At 36.4% G+C, this 12,783-nt stretch overlaps 1 protein-coding gene and 1 pseudogene across 1 annotated transcript in view; one reads left to right on the forward strand and one right to left on the reverse strand.

Annotated features, from left to right (window-relative positions):
* The window catches only part of OCA2 (OCA2 melanosomal transmembrane protein), a 440,201-nt gene that overhangs the window by 379,702 nt on the left and 47,716 nt on the right, over positions 1–12,783 (forward strand). The gene's annotated exons all lie outside the window — the stretch shown is intronic.
* On the reverse strand, positions 4,320–6,882 carry LOC140610053 (X-ray repair cross-complementing protein 6 pseudogene; annotated as a pseudogene).

The raw sequence follows: 12,783 nt of genomic DNA on the forward strand, positions 1-12,783 counted from the left end.
CAGATTTTAGCAGTAGTTTACTGAACACTCATAAGATATCACATAGATAATTTGCTATTAGTTTTATACTTTCAAAACCTGGCTGAGTTACACACAGTCTTAAATTTTTGGTCCCATTGGAAGAATGGTTCCACATTACAGGATGCCAGCTTTGAGTATCAGAGCCCACTGTGCTATATTATTTTTTTTAATTTTTATTTATTTATGATAGTCAGAGAGAGAGAGAGAGAGAGAGAGAGAGAGAGAGAGAGGCAGAGACATAGGCAGAGGGAGAAGCAGGCTCCATGCACCAGGAGCCCGACGTGGGATTCGATCCTGGGTCTCCACGATCGCGCCCTGAGCCAAAGGCAAGCGCTAAACCGCTGCGCCACCCAGGGATCCCTGATCTGTGCTATATTAGTCAGTCCATTAGTTCTATCATGGTTCTGCTTCACTCAAGGCTGGTTAGATAAGAGATAAAGCAGCATTGTCAGTGATTATAAGAATGAGATTCACAGTATTGTAAATAGTCCTGGGGAGCTGTCAGACCTGCAGATACCAGGACTGCCTAATGCCCTGGAAGCTCCTCCTCTGAGAGCTATGCTGGACACCAGTGCACTCAGCCAAAGAGCCACCTGGGACTTCAATGTGAACATAGGCTAGCACAGGGCACCTCTCTTCTGCTCTGCCATCCTCTCCAGCCTTTATTCCGCAGAGCAGACACTACTCCTCTTCTGAATTTAGAGGAACCCAGCCAAGTTTTATTGGGCCACTGGAGATTCAGAAATAAATTAGTTTCTTTCCTTGGTGTACAGGGACTTGCACTATTATAAAGAAAGACAGGTAGACTCCAGTGTGATTACATACCAGCATACAATAGAGATGTATTTTTTCAATGAGAGTTTTTTTCAATGAGTTTGGACAAATATATATAGTCATGTAACTACCATCTTAGTTGAGACAATATTTCTCCCCAAGGTTCCCTGGCACCCCTTTATTTTCTTTCTTTTTTATATGAATTTATTTGTTATTGGTGTTCAATTTGCCAACATATAGAATAACACCCAGTGCTCATCCCGTCAAGTGCCCACCTCAGTGCCCGTCACCCACTCACCCCCAGCCCCACCCACCTCCCCTTCCACCACCCCTAGTTTGTTTCCCAGAGTTAGGAGTCTCTCATGTTCTGTCTCCCTTTGTGATATTTTCCACTCATTTTTTTCTCCTTTCCCCTTTATTCCCTTTCACTATTTTTTATATTCCCCAAATGAATGAGACCATATAATGTTTGTCCTTCTCCGATTGACTTATTTCACTCAGCATAATACCCTCCAGTTCCATCCACGTCGAAGCAAATGGTGGGTATTTGTCATTTCTAATGGGGGACAATGGAATATTACCCCTTTATTTACAATTCCTTCTCCCCTCTACTGGTAAGAACTCATCTGATTTCTGTCCCCATAGTGTTTCATTGTGTTTTGAGTTTTTGTTTTTGTTTGTTTCAGCTTAGAAGTATAAACATTTTTTAAATATTTATTTTAGAGTTGTTTTAGGTTCACAGCAAAATTGAGAGGAATGTCTTCACTCAAGCACAGCTTCCCCCATTATTAAAACCCTTCACCAGAGCAGTGCATTTGTTATATTGATGAACCTGCATTGATACATAATTATCACCCAAAGTCCATAGTCTACCTTAAGGGCCACTCTTGTTATTGTACATTGTATGAGTTTAGACAAAATTATGTGTCATATGTCCATCATTATATTATAGTATTAGACAGAGTATTTTTCACTGCCCTAAAAAATCTCTATCATTGCCTCACCCCAATCCCTGGCAACCACTAGTCTTTTTACTGTGCATGGTGTTCCTTTTCCCAGAATGTACTATAGTAGGAATCACACAGCATGTAGCTTTTTCAGTTTGGCTTCTTTCATTTGGAATAAGCATTTAAGTCTCTTCCATGTCTTTTCATGGCTTGATAGCTCATTTCTTTTTAACACTGAATAATATTACATTGTCTGGATGTACCACAGCTTGTTTATCCATTCACCTACTGAGAGACATCTTCCAGGTTTTGACAAGTATGAATAAAGCTGCTGTAAACATCCATGTGCACATTTTTGTGTGGATGTAAGTTTTCAGTTCCTTTGGGTAAATAACCAAGGAGGGCAATGGCTAGATTTTATGGTAACAGTATGTCTGGCTTTGTAAGAAGTTGCTAAACTATCTTTCAAAGTGGCTACACTGTTTTGCATTTCCACCAACAGTGAATGAGAGTTTCTGTCGTTCCACACCCTCACCAGCATTTGGTGTTGTCATGTGTTGGATTTTAGTCTAACAGGTGTGTAGTGGTATGTCATATTTGCTTTAATTTGCATTTCCCTAATGACATCTGATATGGAGCATAGTTTTATATGCTTATTTGCCATCTGCATATCTTCTTTGGTAAGGTGTTGCGCCTCACAATTTTACTTTTTTCAGAATCTTAAAGAAATGGAATCTAGATCCTTCACTTCACATAATGCTTTTGAGATTCAACCATGTTCTTGCACTTATCAGTAGTTAAGTGTCTTTTAACTACTGAGTAGTAGTCCATTACATAGATGTACAGTTAGCTCAGAGGTGTTTGTGTGCATGTATGTTTTCGTTTCTCTTGGAAAAATACTTAGCAATAGAATTGCATGGCCATGTGGTTTGCATACATTTAACTTTTTGGAATTGCTGTATAATTTTGAATTCTGCCATTAATATATGAGAGTTCTAAATAGATTTGATTTTTAGCCATTCTGACATATGTGTAGTGGTAGGTGATTTGAATTTACATTTCACTAATGATTAATGATGTTGAACATGTTTTTTATCTGTTTATGTCCTTTGGTGAAGTATCTATTAAGATACTTTTAAAAATTGGATTATTTTCCTATTGTTAAGTTTTGAGAGGTTCTTATATTCTTAAGATGCAAGTTCTTTTTCACATATGTGACATGCTAAATTTTCTTATCTTTTCATTTTCATAGTAGCATCTTTTTATTTTTTGTGGGTCATGCTTTTTGTGTTGTATCTTAAAAATCTCTGCTTAGCACAAGGTCACAGATTTTTTTCTCTTAGATGTCCTTCAGTAAGTTTTACATTTTATCTCTGGGCCTATGATCCATTTTGAGTTTGTTTTTGTGTATGGTATGAGGAATGAGTAAATATTCATTTTTGTGACATATACAGCATCATTTTATTGAAAACACAATAATTTTTACACTAAGTCACTTTGGCACTTTTGTTAAAAATAAAACAAAAAAGACTATCCATACATTTAATATGTGATCCAAGAAATATGACAGCCAGAGTAGGTTTTGATAAGCTTCTATGTATATTTTAAGGAACCACCATACTATTTTACATAACAACTGCACTGTTCACTTTACATTCCCACCTACAGTGCATAAAGGTTCCAATTTCTTTACATCCTTGCCAGCACTTGCTATTTTCTTGTTGCTAATTTATTTATTTTTGATAGTGATCATCTTTATACATGTGAAGTGATTATCTCGTGATTTTGATTTACATTTCAATGATTATTGATGATGTTGAGCATCATTTTATATGCTTGTTGGCCATTCGTATATTTTCTTTGGAAAAATGTCTAAGTTTTTAGTGTATTCTTAAATATGGGTGTTTGTCTTTTTGTTGTTAGTTTGTAGTAGTTATTTATATTCTGTATATTCATCCTTGATAATATATGGTTAGAAGATATTTTCTGTTCTGTAGTTTGTCCATTTTTGCTTCTGTTACCTGTGCTTTTGATGTCATTTGCAATAAATGATTACAAAACCTAACATCATAAAGCTTTTTCCCTGCTTTTTTTTTCTAGGAGTTATATAGTTTTAGGTCTTACATATATAAGTCTTTAATTTGATATAACTTTTGTATATGGTATGAAGGGTCCAAATTTGTTCCTTTGCAATTGGATGTCTAGTTTTCTAAGCACCATTTGTTGAAGAGACTATCCTTTCCCCATTATGTAGCCTTTGGACCATTTCCAAAGATCATTTGATCAGAGGCTTATTTTTGGGCTCTTTAATCTTTAGTCTATTCATTGGTCTATATGTCTGTCTTTATGCCAATGCCAACATTGTTTTGATTAATTACTGTGGCTTTGTAGTATGTCTTAAAATCAAGATGTGTTAGTCCTTTTTCTTTTCTTTCTCAAAATTATTTTGGCTCTGAGATTCCATATGAATTTCAGGGTATTTTTTCCTATTTTTAAAAAAATGCCATTAGGCTTTTTTTTTTTTTATAATTGTTTTTTTTTTTTAAGTCTTTTTTTTTAATTTTTTTCATTTATTTATGATAGTCACACAGAGAGAGAGAGAGAGAGGCAGAGACATAGGCAGAGGGAGAAGCAGGCTCCATGCACCGGGAGCCTGACGTGGGATTCGATCCCGGGTCTCCAGGATCGCGCCCTGGGCCAAAGGCAGGCGCTAAACCACTGTGCCACCCAGGGATACCGCCATTAGGCTTTTGATAGAGATTGCATTGAATTTGTAGATCACTTTTGGTAGTCTGGACATTTTCACAACATTAATTGTAGCCCAGGAACACCAGATTTCTTTCCACTTATTTGTATCTTCTTTATTTCCACATTATTTTGTAGTTTTCTGTGTACAAATCTTTCACCTTCTTGGATAAGTATATTTCTGAGTATTTTATTATCTTCTGATGCTATTGTAAGTGAAATTGGGGAATTGATTTCATAATTTCCTTTCCTGATTGCTCATTATTAGTGTATAGAAATGCAAGTGATTTTTTTTTTATATACTACAAAGTTAGGGATCTTTATTCAGACAGTAAAGCACAGCAAAGTGGGAGGGCTATGCTGTCTCCATGGCAACAGAAAGTCTCCACTAAATGTAAGGCCCATAAATATAAGGCCCTTGGCTTTTATCAGGCAGACTCTTCCTGGTTCAGGAGAAACGTATTTTAACTTGATGAGAGCAAAACTAGGCAGCCTGGCTATAGTGCAGAAGGGTGGCTGGCTGTTTGGTCAGTTCTTCTGGAAGTGTTTAGTGAGTATGTCCAGCAGCTCCTGCTTCTTCAACCCGCCCTTCAGCCCATACACCCTGCAGGCTTCCTTCAGTATGGGCACAGTGAGCTTACCCAGCGTGCCCTTGTTGACATGGGCCCTCAGCTCCTCTTCAGATAACTCCATCTTGGGCCTTTTGCTTCCAAGACCTTCATCATCTTGTTTCTGCTTGGGAGCTTTTCCTTCAGCACTGTAATCTGGTGGGTAGACAAGCTCCTTAAACTCATTCACCAGGGAGCCCAGTCTTTTATCTATTGCTTCAATCTTAGGCAGTGTCAGATCCTCCACCTGCTCGGGGTCCGTCAAATCCAAAGCCAACACCTCCAGGTTCCTGAAGTGTTGCTGCAGCACTGGGTTCTCAAAGCTGTCACTTCTGTAATTGAATCAGAGCTTCTGAACAATAGCCTTCATCTTGTCTATCTGCTCTGGGTTCGCCATGACTTTTTCAGTAAAGGGCACCTTGCGTTTATAGTCAGCATAGGGTAAGAAGACAAGCTGAAAGCCTGGGGGTGTCACATGAATTTTCTGGTCATCCAGCTCCTCTTCTTATGGCAACAAGGCCACAAAATAAGGAGGGATGTTCCGACGGGGTGTGTGGGGGGGATGTATCTGCACACTGCCATGACCTTCTCCAGACACTTGGTGAGCAGAGCAATAAACAGGGTTGAACTCCCATTCACCAAGGACTCTTCAGGGTACACGAACAGGGAGGGCCTCAGGTAATGGTGCTTCTTCAGCATTATCAAGGGCTTGAAACTGTTGAGAATCAAACATGGTTCATCAAAGAGTTTCAGCTCTTCTGTTTCCTCTTTCTCTAGTACAATCTGATGATTCCCATAGTTCTGAGACCTCTTGGTATCGCTAGGCAGAAGCAAACTGCCCGTATTTACATTAAATGTCCGTGTTTTGGATTTCACTGGTTCATTGGTCTCCTGGTAAAGCCTCACTGGAGGAGGTCTGACAGCCTTCTGGACCATATTATAAATGCTGACAGTGAGTGCAGTATCTTTGCTGAGCTTAAGCTTCAACCTGCAGAGAACACGCTTCCAGGTCTCCTTGGCATGAACCTTCCTCAACAGGTCTTCTAGCTTGCTCAGTTCATCAAAGTGAACCCCTAGGTCCTTATCCTCTGCTATGCTGATGATATCTCAGTAGAATAAGGATATGTCAAAGCCCCCACATTTCTTCAAGTGCATCAAATCCAAGAAGATACCTGTGTCATGGAGATCCCCAGCTTTGATCCTTGCCCTGCTAGCTTTGGCACTGTCATTGCCATGAGGGTCATCTTCATTGGTGAACATCATGATCCTCTTACGGCTCATCTTGACCTGGACATCGCTAAAGAGGTTGGCACAGACACAGCACTTCACTTAGTGAGTAGTCAGATCCATGGCCAATTCGGTCTTGGAAATGTTTTCCCCCCCTCCCCCTTAAACTGGTCAAGCTCAAGCACTCGTTTAGCACCTGGATTATCCATCTCCTGTAAGACGTAAATATTTTTGAAATTCACTGAATTTCTATCCTTCTCAGTACCATGGAACACCACTGCCAAGAGATCTTGATTACTGCTTATGATCTTATTGGTATACACACTCTGGGTACACTGGATGCTTATGTCAAAAGGAGTCAGTTCAACTTCACCCTGAGATTCAAACATGGCCCTAGAACCATCAACCAAAAAAAATCAAACTATCTCTTCCTAAATATGTATATCCTCCACTGGCTTCAAGGCCCTCTTCTTGCTCTTCTTCTTCATTGCCCTCGCTTTTGTAATAAGACTCCCAGCCTGACATATTGTTTATTGCTCACTGAGGCACAAGGAAGAGATCAATTTCTGCAAGTGACTTTTGCATGTGGATTTTGTATCCTGCAACTTTCCTGAATTCATTTATTAATTCTAACAGGTGTGTGTGTGTGTGTGTGTGTGTGTATGTGTGTGTGTAAGTGTAGACTTGTAGACTTTTGAGTTCTTTATGTATACGATTATGTCATCATGATAATCATGACATCATCCTGAACAGAGATAATTTTACTTCTTGCTTTCCAACTTAGATGCCTTTTATTCCTTTTCTTGCATAATTACTTTGTCTAGGAGGACTTCTAGTACTATGTTGAATACAAGTGCTTAAAGAAAGGATCTTTGTTTGATTCCTGATCTTAAAGGGAAAGTCTTTAGTTTTTCAGCATTGATTATGATGTTATCTGTGGACTTCTTATATATGGCCATTATTATGCTGAGGTAATTTTCTTCTTAATCAGTTGAAAATCCTTATCATGAAAGAGTATTGAATTTTGTCAAATGCTTTTTCTGCATCAGCTGAGATGATAGTGTTTTTTCCCCTTTATTCTGTTAATGTAGTATATTACATTGATTATAATGCAATTTTTGTATACTAAACAATCCTTACATTCCAGGAATAAATCCCATTAGTTATGGTGTAAAATGCTATTACTATGTTGCTGAATTTGGTTTGCTAGCATTTTATGGAGAATTTTTGTATCAATATTTACCAGGGCTAATTGGTCTCCTGTTTTCTTTTCTTGTAATATTTTCATTTGATTTTGGTATCAGGTTAATTCTGGGCCTCCCAAAGTTGGATTGGTAATGTTCCCTCTTCATTTTTTTTTTTTTGGATGAGTTGACCAGTATTGATGTTAATTCTTCCTTAAATGTTCAGTAAAATTCTCCAGCAAAACCATCAGGCCAAGGGCTTTGTTGGGAGGTTTTTGATTAATGATTCAATCTACTTTCTAGTGATAGATCTCTTCAATTTTTGTCTTCATTATTTAGTCTTTAGATTGTATATTTATATAAATTTAATTAGTTTTCCTAGGTTATCTAATTTGTTGGTTTATAAGTATCTTTGGTAGTTTCTTATCCTTTTAATTATTGTAGGATCGATTTTAATGTGTCGTCTTTCATTTCTGATCTTTAAAATTTGAATCTTCTCTCTTTTTAATCTTACTTTTTGATATATTCTTTTATTGGACTTCAATTTACCAATATATAGTATAACACTCAGTGCTCATCCAATCAAGCACCCTCCTCACTACCCATCACCCAGTTACTCCAACCCCCACCCAAATCCCCTTTTGCAACCTTTTGTTCATTTCCCAGAGTTAGGAGTCTCTCATGGTTTGTCTCTAATTTTTCCCAATCAGCTCCCCTCCTTTCCCTTAAAATCCCTTTAACTATTTCTTATATTCCCCGTATGAATGAAACCATATAATGTATGTCCTTCTCTGATTGACTTACTTCACTCAGCATAATACCCTCCAGTTCCATCCACGTTGAAGCAAATGATGTGTATTCATCATTTCTAATGGCTGAGGAATATTCCATTGTATATGTATGGTATATATATATATATATATCATATCTTCTTTATTCATTTATCTTTTGATGGACACCGAGACTCCTTCCACAGTTTGGCTATTGTGGACATTGCAGTTATAAACATTGGGGTGCAGGTGTCTCGGTTCTTCACTGCATCTGTATCTTTGGGTTAAATCCCCAGTAGTGCAATTTCTGGGTTGTAGGGCAGTATTTTTAACTCTTTGAGGAACCTCCACACAGTTTTCCAGAGTGGCTGTACCAGTTCACATTCCTACCAACAGTGCAAGAGGGTTCCCCTTTCTCCACATCCTCTCCAACATTTGTTATTTCCTGTCTTGTGAATTTTCCCCATTCTCACTGGTGTGAGGTGGTATCTCATTATGGTTTTGATTTGTATTTCCCTGATGGCAAGTGATGCAGAGCATTTTCTCATATGCATGTTTTTAATCTTAGTTGAGCTAAGGGTTGTCAGTTCTGTTGATCTTGTAAAAAGTTTGCTCTTAGTTTTATTGATTTTTTCTGTTGTTTTTCTCCTTATTTCATTTGTTTGTGATTTAATTTTATTATTTTCTTCTTTCTGCTATTTATGTTTGTTCTTCTTTTTTTCTAGTTCCATGAGGTGTAAAATCTATTTGTTAATTTAAGATCTTTGTTCTATTTTAATGTACTTTAAACTGCCTTCTTAGTGCTTTTATTGCATCCCATAAGTTTTGGTATATTGCATTTTCATTTTCATTGTTTCAACACATTTTCTTTTTTGTGTGTGTAGCCAGCCACATTTTTAAAAATTGTAGTATAATTAATATACAGTGTTATGTTAGCTTCAGATGTACAACATACTGATTCAGCAATTCTATACACTTCTCTGCTCATCAAGATAAGTATACTCTTGATCCTTTTATCTATTTTACCCTTCCTCCCACCCATATTCCCTCTGGCAACTATCTGTTCTCTCTATTTAAGAGTCTGTTTATTCTTTTATCTCTTTTTTCTTTGTATGTTTTGTTTCTTAAATTCCACATGAGTGAAATCATATATTTGTCTTTCTCCGACTGACTTACTTCACTTAATGTTATATACATTCCAGTTCCATCCATGTTGTTGCAAATGGCAAGATTTCATTCTTTATTATGGCTGAATAATATTCCATTGTATATATGTACCAACTCTTCTTTATCCATTTATCTATGGATAGCCATATCTTGGCTATTATAAATAATGTAGCAATAAACATAGGGGTGCATATGTCTTTTTGAATTAGTGTTTTCATTTTTGGGGGGTGAACACCCAGTAGTGGAATTACTGGATCATATGGTATTTCTATTTTTAATTATTTGAGGAGCCTCCATACTATTTTCTACAGTGACTACACCAATTTGCATTCCAACCAACAGTGAACAAGGGTTAATTTTTCACCACATATTAGCAAACACTTATTTCTTCTGTTTTTTATTTTAGCCATTCTGACAAGTGTAAGGTATATATCATTGTTGTTTTAATTTGCATTTCTCTAATCATTTGTGATGTTGAGCATCTTTTCATATGTCTGTTGGCCATCTGAATGTTTTCTTTGGAATAATGTCTATTCAGGTCCTCTGCCCATTTTTTAACAAATGATGCTGGGAAAACTGGATAGTAACATGCAACACTGGGCCACTTTCTTATGCCACACACAAAAATAAACCCTAAGTGAATTAAAGATGTAATATGAGATCTGAAATTATAAAACTTCTAGAAGAAAACATAGGCAGTAATTTCTTTGACATTAAGTATAGAAATATTTTTCTAGATATGTCTGCTCAGGCAAGGGAAACAAATGCAAAATTACTCTATTGGGGGCACCTGGATGACTCAGTGATTAAGCGTCTGCCTTTGGCTCAGGTCCTGATCTTGGGGTCGTGGGATAGAGTCCCTCATCATGCTCCCTTCAGGGAACCTGCTTCTCACTCTGCCTGTTTCTGCCTTTCCTTGTGTGTCTCGAATGAATGAGTGAATGAATGAATGAATGAATGAATAAAATCTTTTAAAAAAATTACTCTGTTTTAACTACATCAAAATCAAGCTGAGTGGGAGAAGATACTTGCAAATATATTTGCTGAGGGGGTGAATATAGAGAATATATAAAGAACTTACATAATTCAACACCAAAAAATAAATAATTTGATTTAAAAGTATCAGTGCATTTTCTAATTTTCCCTGTTATTTCTTTTTTGACCTGTTGGTTGTTCAAGAATATGTTGTTAATTTTCATATGCTTATGTATTTCTGTGCTATTGATATTTCATTTCATTCTATTGTAGTCAGAAAAAATCTTTGATATTATCCAATGTCTTCTTAAATTTTTAAGACTTGTGACCTAACATGTGATCTCTCCTAGAGAATGTTCCATGTCACTTGAGAATGATGTCTATTCTCCTTTTATTGGGCAAAGTGTTCTGCATATATATATTAGGTACAATTGGTCAGTAGTGTTAAGTCCTCTCTTTCCTTATTGCTCTTCTGTGTGGTTGATCTATTACTGAAAATGAGATATTGAAATATCCTATCATTATGATGTTACTTTTATTTCTCCCTTTAATTTTGTCAATGTTTACTTCATATATTAGGGTGCTCTGCTGTTAAGTGCATATATAATTGTCACATTTTCTTGGCTAATTTATCTTATAGCATTTTACAGTGTTCTTATTTGTTTTGACAGTTTTTCAGCCTAAAATATTTTTAAAATTGAAGTGAAATAAAAGTTAACCATTTTAAAGTATACAATTGAGCAGCTTTAAGTACATTCATGATATTGTACAAGCATTAACTCTAATTCCAAAATATTTTCGTCATCCCAAAATAAAACTTCATTCTCTTCAAGCATCTGTTCCCCATTTCCCTATTCTCCGAGCCTCTGGCAATCACTAATTTACATTGTCTCTATAGATTTAGGATTTAGGATTCTAGACATTTCCTATGAACAGAATCATACAACATGTGACCTCTTATGTCTGACTTCTTTCACTTAGTGTAATGTTTTTGAGGTGCATCCACATTATACCATATATCAGTACCTCACTTCTTTTTTATGACAGATATTCCACTGTATGTATGTACACAGTTTGTTTATTCATTCATCTATCTATGGACCCTTGTTTCTATAATTTTACTATTGTGAATAATGCTGCTGTAAATATTAGTGTACAAGTATCTGTTCAAGTCTGTGCTTTCAGTTCTTTTGGGTATATGCTCAGAAGTAGAATTACTGGATCATTTGGTAATTCTATATTTAGTTTTTGAAGATCTGCCATTGTTATCTATAGTGGCTGTACAATATTACATTCTCCCTAGTAGCATACAAGGGTCCCAATTTCTCTATATTCTCTCTAATACTACATCTTTTTTTTAAATATAAGAGAATATACATAATGAGTGTGAAGTGGTATCTCGTTGTTTTGATTTGCACTTCTCTAATAATGAGTCATGTTGAATATCTTTACATATGTTTATTGGCCATTTGTATGTATTCTGGGACCAAATGTTCATTCAAGTCCTTTGCCCCTATTGTATTAGAGGTGTTCATCTTTTCTTCGTTAAGCTGTAGGAATTTTTTATATATTTTGGTTATTAATCTCTTATGAGATATATGACTTACAGATATTTTTTCCAATCCACAGGTTGCCTTTCACTCTATTCATTGTGCCATTTGATGCACAGACATTTTAAATTTTGAAGAAGTCTTATTTATTTTTTTCTTTGTTGCCTATGCTTTCGGTGTCATATCTAAGAAACTATTGCCAAGTCCAGTTACTCCCAATGTTTTGTTTTGTTTTTTTCTAATTGGCTTATATTTTTAGATCATATATTTAGGCCTTTATTCCACTTTTGGTTAATTTTTAGTATATGTAAGGTATTCTTCTGCATGAGAATATCCAGTTTATTCAACATCATGTTGTTGAAAGATTTGTCTTTTCCCACTCAATGGTCTTCATGCCTTTGCTGAAATCATTTGACCATATATGTAAGGGTTTATTTCTGGGTTCTGTTTCTTTATATACTTTGTGATCTGAAAATTGAATATGTGAGAAGACAGCCACCTCTCCCAGTGTTTGTTGACTGACTCCATGCCGGGATAAACCTTCACTAATCAGTCTGACTTGAAGGCTTACTGTCTTCTAAGGCCATTCTGGGCATGCATCACCCCCTGGTTCTGTGTGTATGCTTTTTAAAAATTCTCCCCAACAGAAGGCCACTTTTAAATGCTTCGACTCCCTTGGAGTCTCACCTTTGCTTTTTCTTGGGTCCTAAGCTGTTCAGTTGTATTCCTCTATCAGTAATCTCTTACCCCATGTGTCTTAGAGTCTGTAGTCCCTTGTGGCTTTTAGGAGTTAAATTGCTATTTCCTGCCATTTT

The sequence above is a fragment of the Canis lupus genome, chromosome 2 (assembly GCF_048164855.1).
Source record: "Canis lupus baileyi chromosome 2, mCanLup2.hap1, whole genome shotgun sequence".
Classification (NCBI taxonomy): Eukaryota; Metazoa; Chordata; class Mammalia; order Carnivora; family Canidae; genus Canis; species Canis lupus.